This window comes from Mauremys reevesii, linkage group 14 (assembly GCF_016161935.1).
Source record: "Mauremys reevesii isolate NIE-2019 linkage group 14, ASM1616193v1, whole genome shotgun sequence".
In the NCBI taxonomy this organism is placed as follows: domain Eukaryota; kingdom Metazoa; phylum Chordata; order Testudines; family Geoemydidae; genus Mauremys; species Mauremys reevesii.
The window spans coordinates 35,590,257-35,608,001 of record NC_052636.1 but is presented as its reverse complement, the minus strand read 5'-3'; the positions used below and the strand labels follow the sequence as shown (position 1 = coordinate 35,608,001).

The 17,745-nt window shown below is 53.9% G+C and overlaps 1 protein-coding gene and 1 non-coding gene across 2 annotated transcripts in view; both read left to right on the top strand.

Moving 5' to 3' along the window:
- Positions 1–17,745, top strand: part of LOC120381598 (zinc finger protein 551-like) — a gene marked incomplete at its 3' end in the record, with an annotated part of 44,381 nt that overhangs the window by 6,453 nt on the left and 20,183 nt on the right. The gene's annotated exons all lie outside the window — the stretch shown is intronic.
- TRNAF-GAA lies at positions 4,551–4,623 on the top strand. The gene has a single exon. It is a non-coding gene; the product is annotated as a tRNA-Phe (tRNA).

The window sequence follows — 17,745 nt, the reverse complement described above, 5'->3', positions numbered from 1 at the left end:
AACTATGAACCCCACCCCTTAAATTCCTTGGGAATTTTGAAAGTCCCACTTCAACAGAGACTAATTATGGTTACAGACCCATCCTGAAATTAGAGCAGGATATTGTAAAGCTTTATCTCATAGTACAGTAACACAATTCAAACCTGTCGGCACAGAGGAGAAAGCACTCCTTCAGTTCACATTTATTGCTACTGATCTCCCTGACAAACTTCCTTTTCTCAGGGCTGCTCCAGGTGTTTTCCCTCTGTTCCCTCCCAGCTGTGGTTACAGGACTGCAGCAGCTCCCCAGGGCCAGCTTTGCTCTTTCACTTACATCCTTCACTTGTTTGGATAGAGCTGGGTCTGCCCCCAGTTTAATTCACATCTGAGACCTCAGGTACCAGCAGATTGTTACAAAGGCTAAATTCCCATCACCACCAGTGGGAGGTTATCCTGGGCTGCCAGGGCTGCAGGATTTAGCCCATGGTCGGTCAAGGTGCTACAGCAGCTGCACTCTTACATTGTGAGTCCTGCAGCTTCATACCAAACTGCTCTGCCATAGTCTGCAGGGGGCCTGACTTGCTGAGAATCTGGCAGAAGAGAGACCCTGGAGTAGAGAAGGAAAATGTCCTCAGCAGTCACAGCCGGCAGGAGCAGGGAAGGTTCGGTTTATTTTTAAACTCCTCTCCCTGCTCAAGCCTTTAATCATTCCTGTGGCTCTTCTCTGAACGCTCTGCAATTTATCAGGGACAACAACCAACCAACCAAACCAGGCTGTTCTGCCCGATGTAACAGTCTATTGCCTTTCAAGGCTGACTATAAATCAGCTCGTTCTATTCACCCAAGAGTTCCACTTTAAGGGCTTTTTGTTTTCTAGTTCCAGTCAAATCCTGTGCAACAGCATCATTGTTAACTCATCATCTGGTCATTTCACATTCACATGTTCAAAAAGTGGGCGGGTCTAAGTCTTTCCTCCCACACCAACGTGAAAAAAATCAGTGACAGAAAATGCCCTAAAGCGCCTCTGCTGCCTTGAACAACAGCCTGGGGAAATACACAAGGGGAAGTGCTTTCCTCTCTCCTCCTGACACCGGGTAACATTTCTGTCTGTCCTTGAGATCCTGCCACAAGGACAGGCTTGAGGATGCAAATGACATGTTAAGGCTTCGTTGGTTTGCACGTTCCTTTACTCCTTCATTAGTGATAAGGGTGCATGAGCTCGAAACAATCCAGCTCTGACTTTCACACCGGAGGCAATTTTCAGGGTCGCAATAAAAAACCAACTTTTTTTATGAGCAACTTGAATCGAGTCGTTGCGAGATGATAAATCCAGAGCCCCAGGCTGACTTTCTGTCATCACATGTTTTTAGAGTAGATCACATTGACTGGGTGGTGCTCCTGCTGGGAAGTGTCTGTCCAGTGGCAGCACCCAGTGCACATTCCCCACTTACCAACTCATCTTCAGTCTATCGGCCACTCAACCTAGCGAGTGGGGAGGGTCCCCGTGGTCGGGCTCCAGCCCCTGGATCCCGAGCCTGGCAAGCGCGAGTCAGCCGGCCTGGGCCAGCTGTGGGGTTTAATTGCACTGCAGACATACACGGGTGTCACAATCCCAGCTTTCTCCTCAGGGAATCAAGCCCTCGTCCCCCCCGTGACAGGCAGGGAGCGTCACCACTGTACTCGTGAGGTCGGAACTGACACTGCCCCTGCACAGGGACCCAGGGGAATGGCTCGGGCAGCTCCTTGGCCAGCTGTGGCTGGCAGGAGACCCAGCGAGGCAGGAGCTGCTCTGGGTTCTCTGCAGGGGAGAGTAACTGGGAGAAGGGGGGAGTTTGTCTCTGATTTACAGGGAGCTTTGCCAGAGTGGAGCCTGTAGGTCACATGCTGGGGGGCTGTGACGGGCACACAGGCTCCGTGCTCTGGAACAGCTCGGAGTCAAACCCAGGCAGGAGCCTCCTCAGTGTGACCCCCCCAGGGGACGCCCTCACTGGGGGAAGCCTCCTTGGCTTCAGCCCCTCCTGGGACTGACCTTGGACCTTTCAGCCCCCCGTTCCACACCAGGAGCTTCCTGCAGTGAGTCCACCTGAATCGGACACCTCGGAAAGCCTCACCCCCCCCCCCGAAGGGGAGTCCTGCACCCCCAACTTCCACAGTCGCCAGTGACTCTCAGCCAGCGCTGTACAACAGAAGGTTCGTTAGGCGTCTGGGATCCAGCCTGGGAAAGTTCTGTGTTCGCACACGAAGCAGGAAGATTCAGCAACGTCCATCTTGGGGAGACCCCGAACTCAGAGCCTGGGCTCTCCCCTTGAGTCCCCAACCCAGCAGACTCCTTGCTCCCAACAGCCCGACTCAGCCAGGCCCTTTGCCCCTCGTCTGTCCTCTGTCCTGTTTCCCTGGCAACCTGCTCACCTGGCCTCCAGCTCGTTCTTTGTTCTCCGACTCCTCCCGGCCAGCTGGCCTCTTGCAGCAGGTGCGCCCCGGCCATCGGTTGCTAGGAGACAGAATTTGTGGCCATGTCTGGGCCCAGGCAGCTCGACAGCAGCCACACCTGCCCTTTGGGGGTCTCTGCCAAGATTTAACCCCCTTGTCCCACCACCGAGATCCGTGATCCCAAAACACTTCAGGGTCATGCCCCCCACCCATGCTCCCCCCGGGTCGTGGCTGGGAGTGGGGCCGCAGCTAAGCGGGAAGGGACACAGGCAGGGGTAAGGGGGCGGAGGCAGGGGCCAGAGTTGGAGCCAAGAGTGGATCTGGGTGGCTCCTCCTCCCCACCCCAATGGGGACTGGCCGGGCCCAGCTGCATCCCCCTGAATGTTACTCCATTCCCCCTGGCAGGGGGCACCCCACATTTTGGACCTTTAACCTAGATAATCGTGCAACAAATAGGGGAAACTGAGGTACACACAAGATGCAAACAAAACATCCAGAAAATTCCCACTTCGTCACAGGGGTGTCAGTGGGGTCTGAGATGGGCAGCAGCACAGGAAAGTGGGGAGGTTAAACTGCAAAACATCCCCCTGTGTTCCTGCAAAAGCCTCTCGTTTATCCCCTAACCCCCTCCCCATGAAAATCTCCACCCCTTCCCTGGCCCACACAGATCCCCTCACTCCAATGCAGATTTTTAACTTTTCTTACTTGTCCTTGGCCTTCCACAAACATTGTTCCCATCAAAATCACCAAAGGCTTTTACAATGAGAATGAGAAAACAAACTAAATCAAACCCAAAGAAACCGCTATCGACCTCCCCACCACACACACTTTGGGTCTGAATTTTTCTACTGAAATGTTCAGTCAATAAAACTCTCACTGCTCTTGTCCAGAAACAAACCTAAGCCCCCCATGCAGTACCTGGGGCATCTATGTCTGAGCCACCAAGGCTTCAGCTCCTTTGGGGAGATTTCTAGCTACTCAATCCTGCTGCTATTCCAGGGGAGCAATTCCTGACTCCTGTCAGCATTTATCTCAGCCCCGTTCTGGGCATCACAGGTTTCTCTGGGAAAGGGCAGCAAGTGATTCTAGGGTCCAGTGATCCTCCTCCAAATTGAGCTAGAACCTGAGACTCATTCCCCTTCCCCAGGCTGTGGGTGGGGAGGCATTTCACAGAGCTCTCGGAGCTATAGCCCATGGCTAAGGAGAGAGAAAAAGCCTCCTATCTCCCTCTGCTCTGGGGGCTGGGTTTCCTCCTGAAGCCTCTGCCCCCCACCTAGTGCCTATGGCTCATCCCTGACCGTTGCTGCTGCTCCTTGCTATAGACTGTGAAAGGAGCGGAGGCAGCAGAGGAGCTTTCTGGGGACGCAGATCTGAGGCTTTGGGAAAGACACATTGTCTGAGACATCAGAGCTCTGCAAACCAGGCAGCCACCCCCTCAATCCGAGGCCTGTTCCAGCCCTGAGTCTGGGCTACTGCGATCCCTCCCCCAGAGCAGGGCGCCCACAGATTACAGCCTGGAAATAGGCGTGTGAGACTAACTCCTGTTCTCCCTGACAGGGCCTCCCCTAGACCAAGTGGCATCCCAGGCAAGAAGTGTCTTCAGTGCCCCCCCCCTCCATATGTTAAACCATTGAATACCTTATTTTTATTGCATTTGTAGCTCATTTCATGATTTCGATGCACAATCTGGATGCAGGATTTTCTCTATCATATAAGACAATAAATGTTCATGCTAGGATGTGTAAATCTGTATTTATTCATGACGTATATAAGCAAATGAAAAAATAATTTCTTTTAAGCATATAGAAACTTTTAATTTTGACAGTAACTGAAATGTACTAACATCTAGAAATGGAACTGTCACCAGCACAGGGTGGGCTGGTATTAAATAGTGTTACAGTCGGAGACAGACAGCGTTAGGATGTTAACCCCAGCCCTTTGTTCAAAGGTCGCTTCTCTCGCCTTTCCCCCATGAACTGAAGCGCAGCATTCAAGAGATCCAGAGACTAGTTGATGACGTTTCCAAGTGCTAAAATAGCAAGCGATGTCCGTCTTGCATTGGCCATTATTGACTGGAGCAATGGTTTATGGAGAATAAACTTCAAGGTGAGAAGCAGTAGCCCAAAAAGGCACCTGCAGGTGCTGAAGTAGCTCAGTTGGGAGAGCATTAGACTGAAGATCTAAAGGTCCCTGGTTCAATCCCAGGTTTCAGCAGGCTGCTTCATCCCTCTTCCTGCAGCAATGGGCTCTTTCCTGGAAGCATAGCACTGCCTTTACTCAAAGCAAGTCCCTCATTTTGGGCTTCACTGCAGGAAAAGGCAGCATTGGCTTTTGCACTCAGTTGGCCCACCGGACGTTTCTTTCTTCTCTTGCTGCTTCTCAGCAAGGGGAAGAAAAAGAAGCTCCCCTTCAAGCTAGAGTCACAAGGGTGATGTAAGGACGGCTTCCTGATCCCTGGCTCCAGTCCTCTGCTCTTCCAGCTGACCCATCAAAGAGCTGCTGCCAGTTTCTCCAGGTTCGCCCATCAGTGTGTGCCAGGGTGAGCACCACCAAAGTGCAGGGAATTTGAGGGCGGGGCAGGGCAGTGCACTGTAATGGAGTTTCTGTAGTGTAGTGGTTCTCACATTTGCCTAACCTGCATCAAGCCGGCTAGGCAGAACTGACACCAACTTGTCTGGGGTGTTTCCCAGAAGCAAAGCACAAGTTTGAAATACAGGCAGCATAGAACCAATATTCATAACGTCAACTACAAAAATGATACACATCTAGAGAGAGCATCATTATTAACCAATCAGAACCTCTCCATAGACCCCCCTACACAACAACCTTTATACAATATTGGCTGCAAATATAGAACAGTGGTTGCAATGGTGATCTATACAGTTACAAAAAAAACAGGAGTACTTGTGGCACCTTAAAGACTAACAAATTTATTGTAGCATGAGCTACAGTTACAGTTTATGTCAATAACGTCACAGGAGGTGACACGGCATCAGTGAGACTGATACTGGAATACTGCCTCCAGTTTTGGTGTCCTCGTTTGAAAAAGATGTTGTGAAATTAGAGTTTGGGACAGCAAAGATCCACCAAATGTTCTGAGGGCTGGAGAAGATTGAAAGGTGACTTCATTGAAGTGTTGAAGTGTCTTAATGGAGAGAAAAGACTTGGTATTAAAGGGCTCTTGAATCGAGCAGAGAAAGGCATAACAAGACCCAGTGGCTGGAAGGTGAAAAGAGACAAATTCATATTACAACTAAGGCACAAATATTCAACAGTGAGGATGATTCACCACAGGAACAAGCTACCAAGGGAAGTGGTGGATTCTCCATCTCTTGATGTCATTTCATGAAGACTAGATGCCTTTCCGCAATGTGTTTGCCCCAAAAGTAGCTATGGTGTCCTACAGGAGGCCTGTGATATGCAGGGGGTCAGATTAGATGCTCTAATGGTCTCTTCTGGCCATACAGATGACTCATTTCTGAAAATCTGAGTGTAACATTGGGAGCAGCGTCTGATGTTTCCCTGTCTAGCCGGCTTGCTGCCTAGAACGAACGCTCCTTGAGTGGGGTGATCCACAGGGAGTAGCTCAAACCTGCAAAGTGCCTGGGCAGGGGCAGGACATTGGCACAGCAAGGGAGGGGTGTGGCAGTGATATCACAAAGACCTTTTGCAGGACCTCAGACTATTGGTCCAAGGTGGTGGGGAGGTGGTGACCTCACAGAGAGATGCTGACATCAGCCAGGCAGGACAGGGGCGAGGGGCCAGGGAAACCTCAGAGACCCCTGTGGCTTTGCTTCAGCAAGTCTCCTTCTCCAGGTCTCTCTCTGAGGACTGAGAGAGTATTCGGGTTCACGGACGTGAGCACCAGGAGGAACCTCTTTCGAGTTTTCTCCTTCCCCTTTAGTGATTTTACTGGAAAACAGCTGTCCCTGTTTACAAGGTAAGAGCCTCCTGGAAGTTTGAAACCTGTTCAGTCTGATCCAGCTGGTGACAGCTGAATTCTAGGCATGGAAAACACAAGCTTAAGGAGGCAGAATTTTATTCCGCACCTGGGATTTTGTCCCTTAGAATCACTGGTGACATTAGGGTTTGTCCTTTGTGTTTCACCTTTTCCTCCCTGTCTCCCTCCTTTCTCTTCATCTCTTCCTTCTTTTGTCCTTTCTCCTATTCCCCTCCCACTACCGTGTGTGTGTGTGTTGTGGGAGAGGGCTCTGCAGCTCCCACTGTCGGAGCTCCACCCAAAAATGTGAGGCTGAAATAGTGCTCGGGCAGTGATCCCCACCAGTGACCTGGGCCATCCTTTGGGCTCTCTGGTGAGAACCCTCAGCATCCCGTCCTCAGTCTCTACCCTGATTGGCTGAGCAGGGGGTTATTGACAGGGAGGAGACTCAGGTCCTTGTTCTCTTTTAAGACCAAGGAAATAAGTCAGAACCAGTTCTATGTTTGATGAATTTTGCTGCTTCTCTGCATTAATGGTCTCTGAGCAGTTCATGATTCTCTCTAACATTGCAGTTCTCCTCAAATACTTGCTGAATAATTCCTGTGCACTGTTGTTGGTCTGGAGCTCATCTGAGAGCACTTTATTCAGGTCATTCAATGTCTGAAATTCAAGATCCGATGGTTAGTTTGAAAATCAGGGCTCTTGGGTTCTATTCCCAACTCTGCCACTGGCTGGCTGTGTGACCTCAGACAAGTCAATTCTCCTTTCTCAGCCTTAGCTTCTCCCTCTTTCGAGTAGGGATAATAATGATCCGCTCCTACCTACCTCAACGTGCGTGGAGGCAGGGCCGGCTCTAGATTTTTTGCCGTCCCAAGCAAAAAAATTGTTTGGCTTCCCCCACCCCACCCTGGGCTCCCCTGCACCTCCCTGCCACCCCAGCCCTGGGCTCTCCCCACACACACATACCCTGCACTCTTCTTCCACCCCAGGGTCACTGGTAACTTGCTCCCATGTGGGTCATTCAGCAGGGATTTTGGATGTGCACAGAACACAGACAGGACTGGTTCCCATATGGTTACAGAGCTGCAGTAAAGTGGAACAATTTTCAGCTTGTGTGACTGGAGGAGATCTGGATGCATATTGTAAGACTGTCCTCCATACATGAGGAAAAGTTGAGGTGCCTTTATTATTCTTTTGTTCCACTCTTTGTTTCTATGGGGAATTTGCCAATGCAATATCACTGTCTTCCTTTTAAACAAATAAAACAAAAACAAACAAAAAGGCAATGGCTGTTGAAAATAGCAATTCCAGTCCTAATAACCCCTGGGAAGCATTTCTTGCTCAATTTTATCCTACTTTTTCTACAGCAAATGACAGTGGATCAGTATATTTGATTTGGAAGAAAACAGCTGCCCAAACTGAGCTGGAGCACTCCTGAATGTTGAGGTATTCAAATCTGGAAGGCAGGTGCTAGATTCCCTTTCTGAACATTAGCTAAACCTGGAAAGGAAAAGTCAATTCCTGCTTCCATGGTTCAGGAGTGGAAATCCTCCTACGTGCCTGGTGCTGTATCTAGAGCTGCACAGGTCCAGCAGAGCCTACCCTCCCTCCCTTTTCATTTTAACTTCTGGTGGGATCCACGTACCTCCCTTGCCAGGCTTCAGCTAGAGAGGGGCCCTGTCCATTTAGTCCCCCAATTCCTTCTTTGGGGCTGCCAGGTGAGGTCACACCAGTATCCCTCAGCCTGTCTGGGGATGTCTTCTGAAGGGGATGTCTGGGGCAAAGCTTTCTAGTCCAAAACGTCAGTGGCTGGTGGGGGCCACCATTTTCAGTTGTTTAATTTTTGGTATTGCACTTATTGACGGCTGGGTCTCTGAATTTGGCTTTATCCTGGGGGGGTTGGGGGGGCAAGTGGGGAGGGGGTGGGCGAGCGGGTGGGCAAATGGCAGGTGGGCACAGAGGTGAGCAGTGAGCCAGCAGGGGCTCTAGGGGCGGGCATGGGGTTTCTGGCAGGGGAGGAGGAGGTGAAAGGAGGGAGTGGTGGGTGGGGACTGACTAGCAGGAGGCAGCAGGCCAGCAGGGGCTAGGGGTGAAGAGGGGTGTGACGGTGAGATCTGGTCACCCTATGGGGCCATTTCTTCTCCCTCCCCAAACCTTCCTTTTGGCCCACAGCTGTTTCAGGGGGCAGTGCTGGGGAAGGAGGGTTTGTTTCAAAGGGATGGGTGGTGCTGGGGGTGTTTCAAGGGGCTGGGTGGCACAGCGGGCGCAATTTTATATTCTTGCCTTGGGTGTAAAAATAGCAAATTACAGCTCTTGGACCCCATATTGTGCTAGGTGCTGTACAATCCCTGGACAACACTGGGACACCCAGGGGTTCCTCAATCTCCCTGAGCCTCTGCTGCCCAACTTCTTCTGACTCCATTTGGATCACACCTGCCCCCCCCCCCCACAAAAAAACCACCTTTCCAAAGCGTCCTTCTTTCCCTGCCCCCTGATTCTGCTTTCACACCCTGGGCCCATCTCCTCTCTTCATCCCTCACGCCCCAGGTGAGCAAAGATGGAGGCACCTTCAGCCACTGGAGCCAGCCCCCGCGAGCGCTGCAGCCGCCCGGGGTGTTTGCAGACACAGGAAGGGAGCAGCTGGGGTGGGGGTGCTGGGAAGTAGGAGGCAGGAGAACAAATCCCAGAGGGGGCAGCTCCTGGGGCGGGGCTCTGGCACAGCCCGGGGCGGGGCAGCTCCTGGTGGCGGGGCTCTGGCACAGCCCGGGGCGGGGCAGCTCCTGGGGCGGGGCAGCTCCTGGGGGCGGGGCTCTGACACAGCCCGGGAGCGGGGCAGCTCCTGGGGGCGGGGCTCTGGCATAGGCTAGGGGCGGGGCAGCTCCTGGGGCGGGGCTCTGGCACAGCCCGGGGCGGGGCTCTGGCACAGCCCGGGGCGGGGCAGCTCCTGGGGCGGGGCTCTGGCACAGCCCGGGGCAGGGCAGCTCCTGGGGCGGGGCTCTGGCACATTGTGACGCAGGAGCCCGGGCCCAGCAGCTGCTCCCTGGTGGCCACGTGCTGCCAGCAGCGCTGGAGCCGCCCGGGCCGGAGCGGAGCCGCTGTTCTCAGCTGCAGCAGGAGCTGCCCCCGGCCCCGCTGGGCTCCAGGTGGGGACAGAGCCTGGGGCTCGGGGCTCCCCTGGGTGCGGCTGGCGGGGCGGGACGGGAGAGGCCGGAGCTGCAGGCGGGGAAGGGCGGTGGGGCAGGCGGGGGGTTGATCGGTCTCTGGGCACCAGGCGAGCCCCGGGGCAGAGTGTGTGTGTGAGTGTCCTGGCCCAGGCGTGCGCAGGGGAGCCCCGGCACCCCAATGCCCTGAGCCCGGCTGGGAGGCTGCTCCCCCTCCCGTGGGGCCTGGGAGGCTGCAGCGGCTGCCGGCGGGTGCTCGGCCCCCCGGGAATGACCCGCTGCCGGCAGCTTGTGGCGCCTCCTCCGCGGAGCTTTTCCCCGGGGGCGGCCTGGGCGCAGCTGCGATCAGCTGTTTGCGGGGCAGGCTCCGCTCCGCTGCTCCCCCGGGGTCAGTGGGGGGGCGGGGCCAGCAGCTCCAGCCCGAGGAAGCTGGAGCAGTTGGGAGCGGGGGGGGGTTGCGGGGCACGGGAAGGGGCTGGGGCAGCTGGGAGCGGGGCAGCCGCGGGGGGAGCCCCCGGGAATGGGGCGGTGACCCCGGCTCCCAGCCCGGGGCAGGGCGCTAGGGGAGGGGGGGACGGGAGAGGGTGTGAGGAGAAATTAGAGGGGGGGGCAGGTTCCCAGATCTCTGACCCCTCCCCCCCGGCACACTCACTGCAGCGTCCCTGCCCAGGGTCACTTCCCTGTGACCGAGGTGAGGAGCAGAGAGAGGAAGAACCAGCCCCGGACTCTCCCTGTTCCCCCTGCGGCAGGAGTGCGCTGCCCTGGGGGCAGGGTCAGGGGGACCCCCCCCCCAAGGGGCTCCTTTGGGTCTGGTCTGGTCCAGGGTTTGGTTCACACCCTGTTGCTGGGAGGGCTTCAAAATGTCTTGGTTGGTTACTGCTGCTGGGGGAGCACAAGGGGGAAAGGAGGGGTGAAGGGGGTGCAGGAGAGGGGCAGTGGCTGGTGGCACAGGAGGGGGTGCAGGGGTTGGGCTGCAGAATGACGCCCACCTCTCGCTCCAGCTCATCCCAGCCTCCCATGGGACAGGAGAAATGGCTGCAGTGGAGCCAGCTCAGGTAGGGGTTATTGGGGGGTTGCTGGTGGGTTCCTGCTGGAGGGGGAGGGGCAGGAAATACTGAAGAGGTGGCAACTTCTGGGGAGTTAGGGCTGGTGGGGGACAGGGAATACCCTGGGTGAGGATAGGGAGTGGGGACTGAGTGTGACAAACCTGCTGGGATTTGTTAACATGGGCCTAGATCCTCAGAACAAACACTTGGGTGTTGGGGGAGAAAATTCCCTAATTTGTGAAACAGGAAACAGACAAAGCAACTCCCTGGGCCGGGCTGGGAAAACTGACCAGGTTTCCAGTGCTGAACTCTCAGCCTGCTAGCCAGGGGCTGGTGTGACATGGAAAGGGGGCACCCAGCAGGGAGGTGTAGGGAAGATGTCCCGGCCCCTCACATCCAGCTGCTGGCAGTGGGGAGGGTGTTGGGTTCTCTACCATGGGGCTGTGCCTGGACCCTACTGGGGGCTCCATCTCCTGTATCAGCCTCTGGCGAATAGGTCTGTGGTGGATCTGCTGGGAGAGACGAGGGGTTCTCACTTCGTCCCCTCACCCAGATGTCTCCTGGCTGCTCTCAGCAGTGTGGGGATAGGACTCTGCTGACTCTCTCAGAGCTTCCATTTGATTGGCTCCTTTCCTCCATGAATAGTGGGAATGTGAGTGGGGCAGCAGGTCCTGAGTGTTGGGCTCTTGCTCTTTCAGGGGCCAGTGACCTTCGAGGAGGTGGCTGTGTATTTCACCAGGGAAGAGTGGGCTCTGCTGGACCCCACTCAGAGAGCCCTCTACTGGGATGTCATGCAGGAGAACTGTGAGAATGTGACCTCGCTGGGTAAGGGTTCCTGTCCCCTCGGTTTTTAGAAGGAGAAATGCAGCGTTAAGGTTCATGCCAGTCCCCCAATGCCACCTCTGCTCTGCCCTGTTTCAGCATCACCCCGACATGCCAGAGACACCCACACTAGCCCTCTCCCCTCCCCTGTTACAGAGCGCTCTAGGAACAGAGCAGTACAGCAGAATGTCTAACATGTTCTTCTCTTTGCTAAGATAATATTCGGGTTCAACTCCATCATAGCAAACAGAAGCTTCCTCCCCCTGGCCTGCTGTCCAGTACTGAACCTCCTGCACCCAGGCCAGCTGAGACTTGCACAGTGTTACTACCCCCTTGCCCTCAACCTGAGTTTTCCTTGTGAGTCACTGCCTTCACTTACCCCTCACTAAGCCCCACAGGTCACTCGAACATACACCACCAGGGTGCTGACAACCCCCATGGCAAGAACACACCCTTGGACACCTTTGCTGACAAAGCCTACAACACTCAGCACGGAAATGAGGCAGAATTGCCTCCAAGTTTCACATGCACCTCTCTGCATAGCACAGGCACAGCTCTGCCCAGCTGCTGCAACCCATCCCTCCATCAGCCAGTCACAGCTACAGCTGGCCCAGTGCACACAGCTGGAGGCATACGGATAGATGCTGGGATTCCCACCTGTGAGCACAGCACAGACAATGTCTTAGTCTTTCCTCGGATCGATTATAGGTTCATAGCTTTGAAGGCCAGATGTGACTATTAGGTCATCTACTCTGACGTCCTTTATACCACAGACCATAGAATTCATCCCGTTACTGCTGCATTGAGCTGAATACCTGAGTCCCTGTGGCAGTTGGTTAACCTTTGCACGGCCCACGCAGAACCATTCTCACTGGTTCTGGCCAGCTACAGGGTTAAGGGTTGGGGGAAAGTTTACATTAACTTTTCACTTCCTGGTCTGCAGAGGTTTAAGTTTACTCACCGTCCATATGGTGCAAGGCAGGAGACAGCACTGGGCAACCTTAACTCTGCATTAATGTAGCTTATGAGCATTTAGTTTCCTGTTTTAAAAAATGGATGCTTTTGCCGCTATAGCTGTGTCTGTAATTGAGCTTTGGCCAGCAGAGCCATGTTGGATGGGGTGCGTGTGTGCGCATGTGTGTGTGGGCACTTTTTCACAGCCTTAAACAATAGAGCTGGACTGGCAAAGCTTTTAAGAGATACCTAAGACCTACCTAACTAGTTCTTCGACAGATACCTGACACGCCACCTTTGGGTGAACGAATATGCATGTACCTGGTCTGTGGGATCCCAGTAAAACATTAGGCACCCTGTGCCCTCTGCCAGGTGGCATCAAGAGGTCCATGATGAGTCACATCCTCCTCCTCCTCCAGTCGCTGCATTAGAGTGTCTTTAGAATGAGTCGGCTGACCCCCGTTCCAGCCTTCTGTTTGGGTTCCACGGGGCTCTGTCCTCGGGCCTCTTCTTTTCTTCCTCTGCACCTTATTTCTGAGGAATCTCATCCGCACACACACATTCAGCTACCATCTCTGTGCTCCTAACTCCCAGTTCTGCCTCTCTGCTCCTGGCCTGTCTCCTTCTGTTGCAACTGAAATCTCAGCCCCTCTCTCTCATCTCCTCACTGATGTCCAGCCATCAGCTAAAGATCAACAGCTGAATCAAAGCTCTTAATATTTCCCCCAAGCCCTCCCCCCACCTTCTTTCTCTACCGCCGCAGACAGCACCATTGTGCTGCCTGTCACTCAGGCCCATAACTGTGCAATACCTTTGTCACGGAGCTCCCTCTGGGGCCTCCTATCCAGGCTGTGCCTACATCTTGCATTTTCTCTTTGCGTAACATCCTTAACAATTGGCCTTTCCTATCTATCCGCGCAGCTAGAGCTCTTAGTCATCCTCTCCTGTCTCAGTTACTCCAACATCCTTTTCTCTGACCTCACCTTGCGCGTCTCCATTCAGAAGGAAAAAGCGCCCTCCTGGTCCTCGAACATGACTTATGAGGGAAGGTTGAAAGAACTGGGCATGTTTAGTTTTGAGAAAAGAGTGAGTGGGGAACTGAGAACAGTCTTCAAATATGTCAAGGGTCGTTATAAGAGAGCAGTGATTAACTGTTCATCACGTCCACTGAAGGTAGGAGGAGAAGTAATTGGCTTGATCTGCTGCAAGGGAGGTTGAGGGTGGGTAATACAAAAACCTTTTCAGCGATAAGGATAGGGAAGTGCTGGAATGGATTACAAAGAGAGGGGTTGTGGAATTCTTGTCCCAGGAGGGTTTTAAGAACAGGTCAGACAAACTTCTGGCATATTTACACCTGATCCTGCCGCAGGGCGATGGGAATGGATTAGATGACTTCTTGAGGTCCCTTCCAGCCTATATTAGAAGATTTTAGGATTCATTGCCTTAGCCCTTTGCTTTGATCACGTCTCCTGGTGGAGAATTCGGACCATTTGTGTGGATCGGCTGCGGGTACAAATTTTGTTCCTAGAGCCCTGAAAATCTGCAGAGATCCATGGACCATTTTTGCGAATCGCAGAGAGGATGCGGATATAAATTTTGTAGCCATGCAGGGCTCTACCTGTCTTACTTCTGCCTCTACCTTCAACTTAAATCTATTTCGTACACAGTGACTACATCTGAAATAACATATGAGATCAACATAACAATGATCAATGAATGATAAAACAAACTAATTGGCTCCATGAACCACGGAGACTCTTCCTTTTCCATCCCCACCTGCAAGAGCTGCCGTCTCTCTTCTCTGCATGTTCTCTGGATCTTCGAATTTGTCCCTCCTGAAGTCACGTGGCCTGATTCTTATTTTTCACATTCTCCTTTGGCAGAAGAATTGGTCTGTGGCTCTTGAACTACACCATCTAATTTGCCAGCTTTCTCCACACACAGTGTTTTTTATGCTCCTTCCCTTTATACCTGACTCACTAGGTTCCCTAATGCCGCAGGATGTGCTTTCCTGACATCTAATGCTGCTGAGATCCTGCCTTCAGTGATATCCCTGCCCTTCCTGGTCTTTACTCCACTGAACCCCCCAGCCCACGCTTCCTGTTCCCAGCTTCCCCTGGACTCTCTCTTTGGCTCTGGACCTGTCTGTCAGCAAGAAGCAGTGCCAGGGACACTTGCCCTCTGTCTGGAGTCTTCACTTTCTGGGAAATGCAGTTCCAGTCTCTGTTTTTTAGGAGCCACTTTGATAATGAGTGTCTGGCTATGTGTGTTTCCCGCGAAGAAGGGGATAGTTAAATCCCTCCTAAGCAGAGTGTTCTGCACCTTTGAGCACCTGGGGAGCTGGCCCTGCGATTTTATTGTTTAAAATGGACTGGGGTTAAACTAATAGAATGTTTTTTATGATGATAGATGGCCTATGAATTCCCTGATCTCCTTTGTTTTCTTTCCTTGAGCAGGGTTTCCAGTTTCCCAACCTCTGTGATCTTCCAGCTGGAACGAGGGGAAGAGCCGTGGGTCCTGGATCTCCTGGTTCAATGGAAAGCGAGATCCTGGGAAGTCCCTGCACAGGTGAGGAAACATTAAACCAACCCAGAAACTGTAAGTGCCTGAGAGAACCCGCTGGGATTCCCACACAGACTCTGTGAGCTCAGGACAGTCCCCAGCAGCTCTCACTCCTGGCTTCCTACAGATGATGATTGACACCTTGGCTGGAGCTCCCTCCCTTCCTACTGAGTGTTTGGATGGGATGTGGGCAGGGCCGGCCTTGGGGAAATGGCACCTGGGGCAAACTTGCATTTTGGTGCCCCTGGCTCCCATGGGCTCCTAGGCAACCCACGTTCCCTTCCCCAAACCTCTGCACTGTGTCCCTTTGCCCCAAATGCCTGCTCCTCCTGCACCCCCAAATGCCTGCTCCTCCTGCACCCCCAAATGCCTGCTCCCCTCCTGCACCCCTAATCCCTAACCTCTGCCCCTCGTGCACCCCAACACCTGCCCTCCTGAGCCCCTAACCCCTGCGCTGTGCCCCCATCACCCCAGCCCTTGCACTCCACTCCTGTGCCGCAATCATGAATGATCTGGAGGATGGCGTGGACTGCACTGTCAGCAAGTTTGCAGATGACACTAAACTGGGAAGAGTGGTAGATACGCTGGAGGGTAGGGATAGGATACAGAGGGACCTAGACAAATTAGAGGATTGGGCCAAAAGAAACCTGATGAGGTTCAACAAGGACAAGTGCAGAGTCCAGCACTTAGGGCAGAAGAATCCCATTCACTGCTACAGACTAGGGACCGAATGGCTGGGCAGCAGTTCTGCAGAAAAGGACCTAGGGGTTACAGTGGATGAGAAGCTGGATATGAGTCAGCAGTTGCCCTTGTTGCCAAGAAGGCTAACGGCATTTTGGGCTGTATAAATAGGGGCATTGCCAGCAGATCGAGAGACGTGATCGTTCCCCTCTACTCAGCACTGGTGAGGCCTCATCTGGAGTACTGTGTCCAGTTTTGGGCCCCACACTACAAGAAGGATGTGGAAAAATTGGAAAGAGTCCAGCAGAGGGCAACGAAAAATGATTAGTGGGCTGGAGCACATGACTTATGAGGAGAGGCTGAGGGAACTGGGCTTGTTTAGTCTGCAGAAGAGAAGACTGAGGAGGGATTTGATCGCTGCTTTCAACTGCTGAAGGAGGGTTGGATCTAGACTGTTCTCAGTGGTAGCAGATGACAGAACAAGGAGTAATGACCTCAAGTTGCAGTGGGGGAGGACTAGGTTGGATACTAGGAAGAACTATTTCACTAGGAGGGTGATGAAACACTGGAATGGGTTCCCTAGGGAGGTGGAGTCTCCTTCCTTAGAGGTTTTTAAGGCCCGGCTTGACAAAGCCCTGGCTGGGATGATTTAGTTGGGAATTGGTCCTACTTTGAGCAGGAGGGTGGACTAGATGCATCCTGAGGTCCCTTCCAATCCTGATATTTTATGATTCTATGCAGCCCTTCACTGCTACCCCCTGCACCACTCTCCTGTGCCCTCAACCCCTGCACTGTGCCCCCTTTGCCTCTAACCCCGGTGCCCCCTCCTGCACCCAAGTGGGGAACCTGACCTGGATGCACAAAGCAGCTGGCATTGCTGCTCGCTCCCCCACTGGACTGCTGCTCCCCCGCCCCACACAGCCCTGGGGGGCTGGGAGAGGGGAGCAAGGAGCCACGTCAGGGCTTCCTGCACCCAGGTCACTTTCCCTGCAGGCTGTGTAAGGGGAGGGCAGGAGAGCAGCTGCTCCTGATGTCTCAGCACCCCCCAGGTGGGGAAGTGACCTGGATGCAGGGAGCCCTGGGGTGGGTGTGTGTGTTAAGGGGAGGATTTGAAGGAGTGTGTGTATGGTGAAGGACTGTGTGTGCCTGAGTGAGTGAGCGCGCTGTCTCTTTAAGAAAGTTCTCAGGGTCAGGAGCCTGAACTAGGCTTGTTCAGACACAAGCAGCTGCCGGCAGCTCCGGCCCCAGAGAGGCAGCAGCACATGCAGATTCCCCCTGTCCCGTCACCCCAGCTCAGTGGAAATCGGGTACCTGGGTGGGGGGGAGGGGGACACCCCACCATCAATCAGCACCTCCCCCCTGCAGAGCAGTCAGGAGGATGCTCCCAGTCGGGGGTGGACGGGGCGACTCCCGGGGGTGAACGGAGGGTGGGGGGTTGGGAGGACAGGAACAGCAGCAGCTGCACACGTGGAGCAGGGCGGAGAGGGGCCCCTCTGCTCCGGAGCAGTCACCTGGCTCTGACGGCTGGTCGTCCAATTTCCCCTGCAGCTCAGGTCTCTCCCACTCCCCCACACAGCTGCTTATCTGCCTCCTGTGCCGCTTTCATCAGCCCAGCGAGCCTCTCGGCAGCAGGTCAGGTGGGAATCCAAACCCTGCGCCCGGCACCCCTGGGTGGGGCACCTGCACGGCCCCCTAAAGGCCAGTCCTGGGTGGGGAGCAGAATTGATCCTCCACTGTCCCCTGTGGGGAAGAGTTACGGGAGTTCAGTCCCGATTTTTATTTTCTGTCTCTCCAGCACTTACTTGGGTTTGCTCTCTGCCTTTCCATCCCCAATTCTGAGATTTCTCCTCTCTTCTAGCAGGTGATGGGGTGGTGAGGGAGAGCGAGGAGCAGAATCCTCACCAGGAAGATGCTGAGCTCGCCGAAGCAAATGGGGAATTGCTGCGAAGATCCAAAGGGAATGTGTCCAGCCCCTGTGAGCAGGGAAAAGCTGGTGAAAATTACCCCAGACCAGAGAGAGAGCAGGGAAACCACTCAGAGAAGAGAGTGGATGAACCCATTAATTGTCAGGGAACTCACAGGGACCTCAAGGAAACTACGTCCCAGGAGAAAATCCTCACGGAAAAGCGAGAGACTACATGTAGTGAGTGTGGGAAAACTTCCATTACCG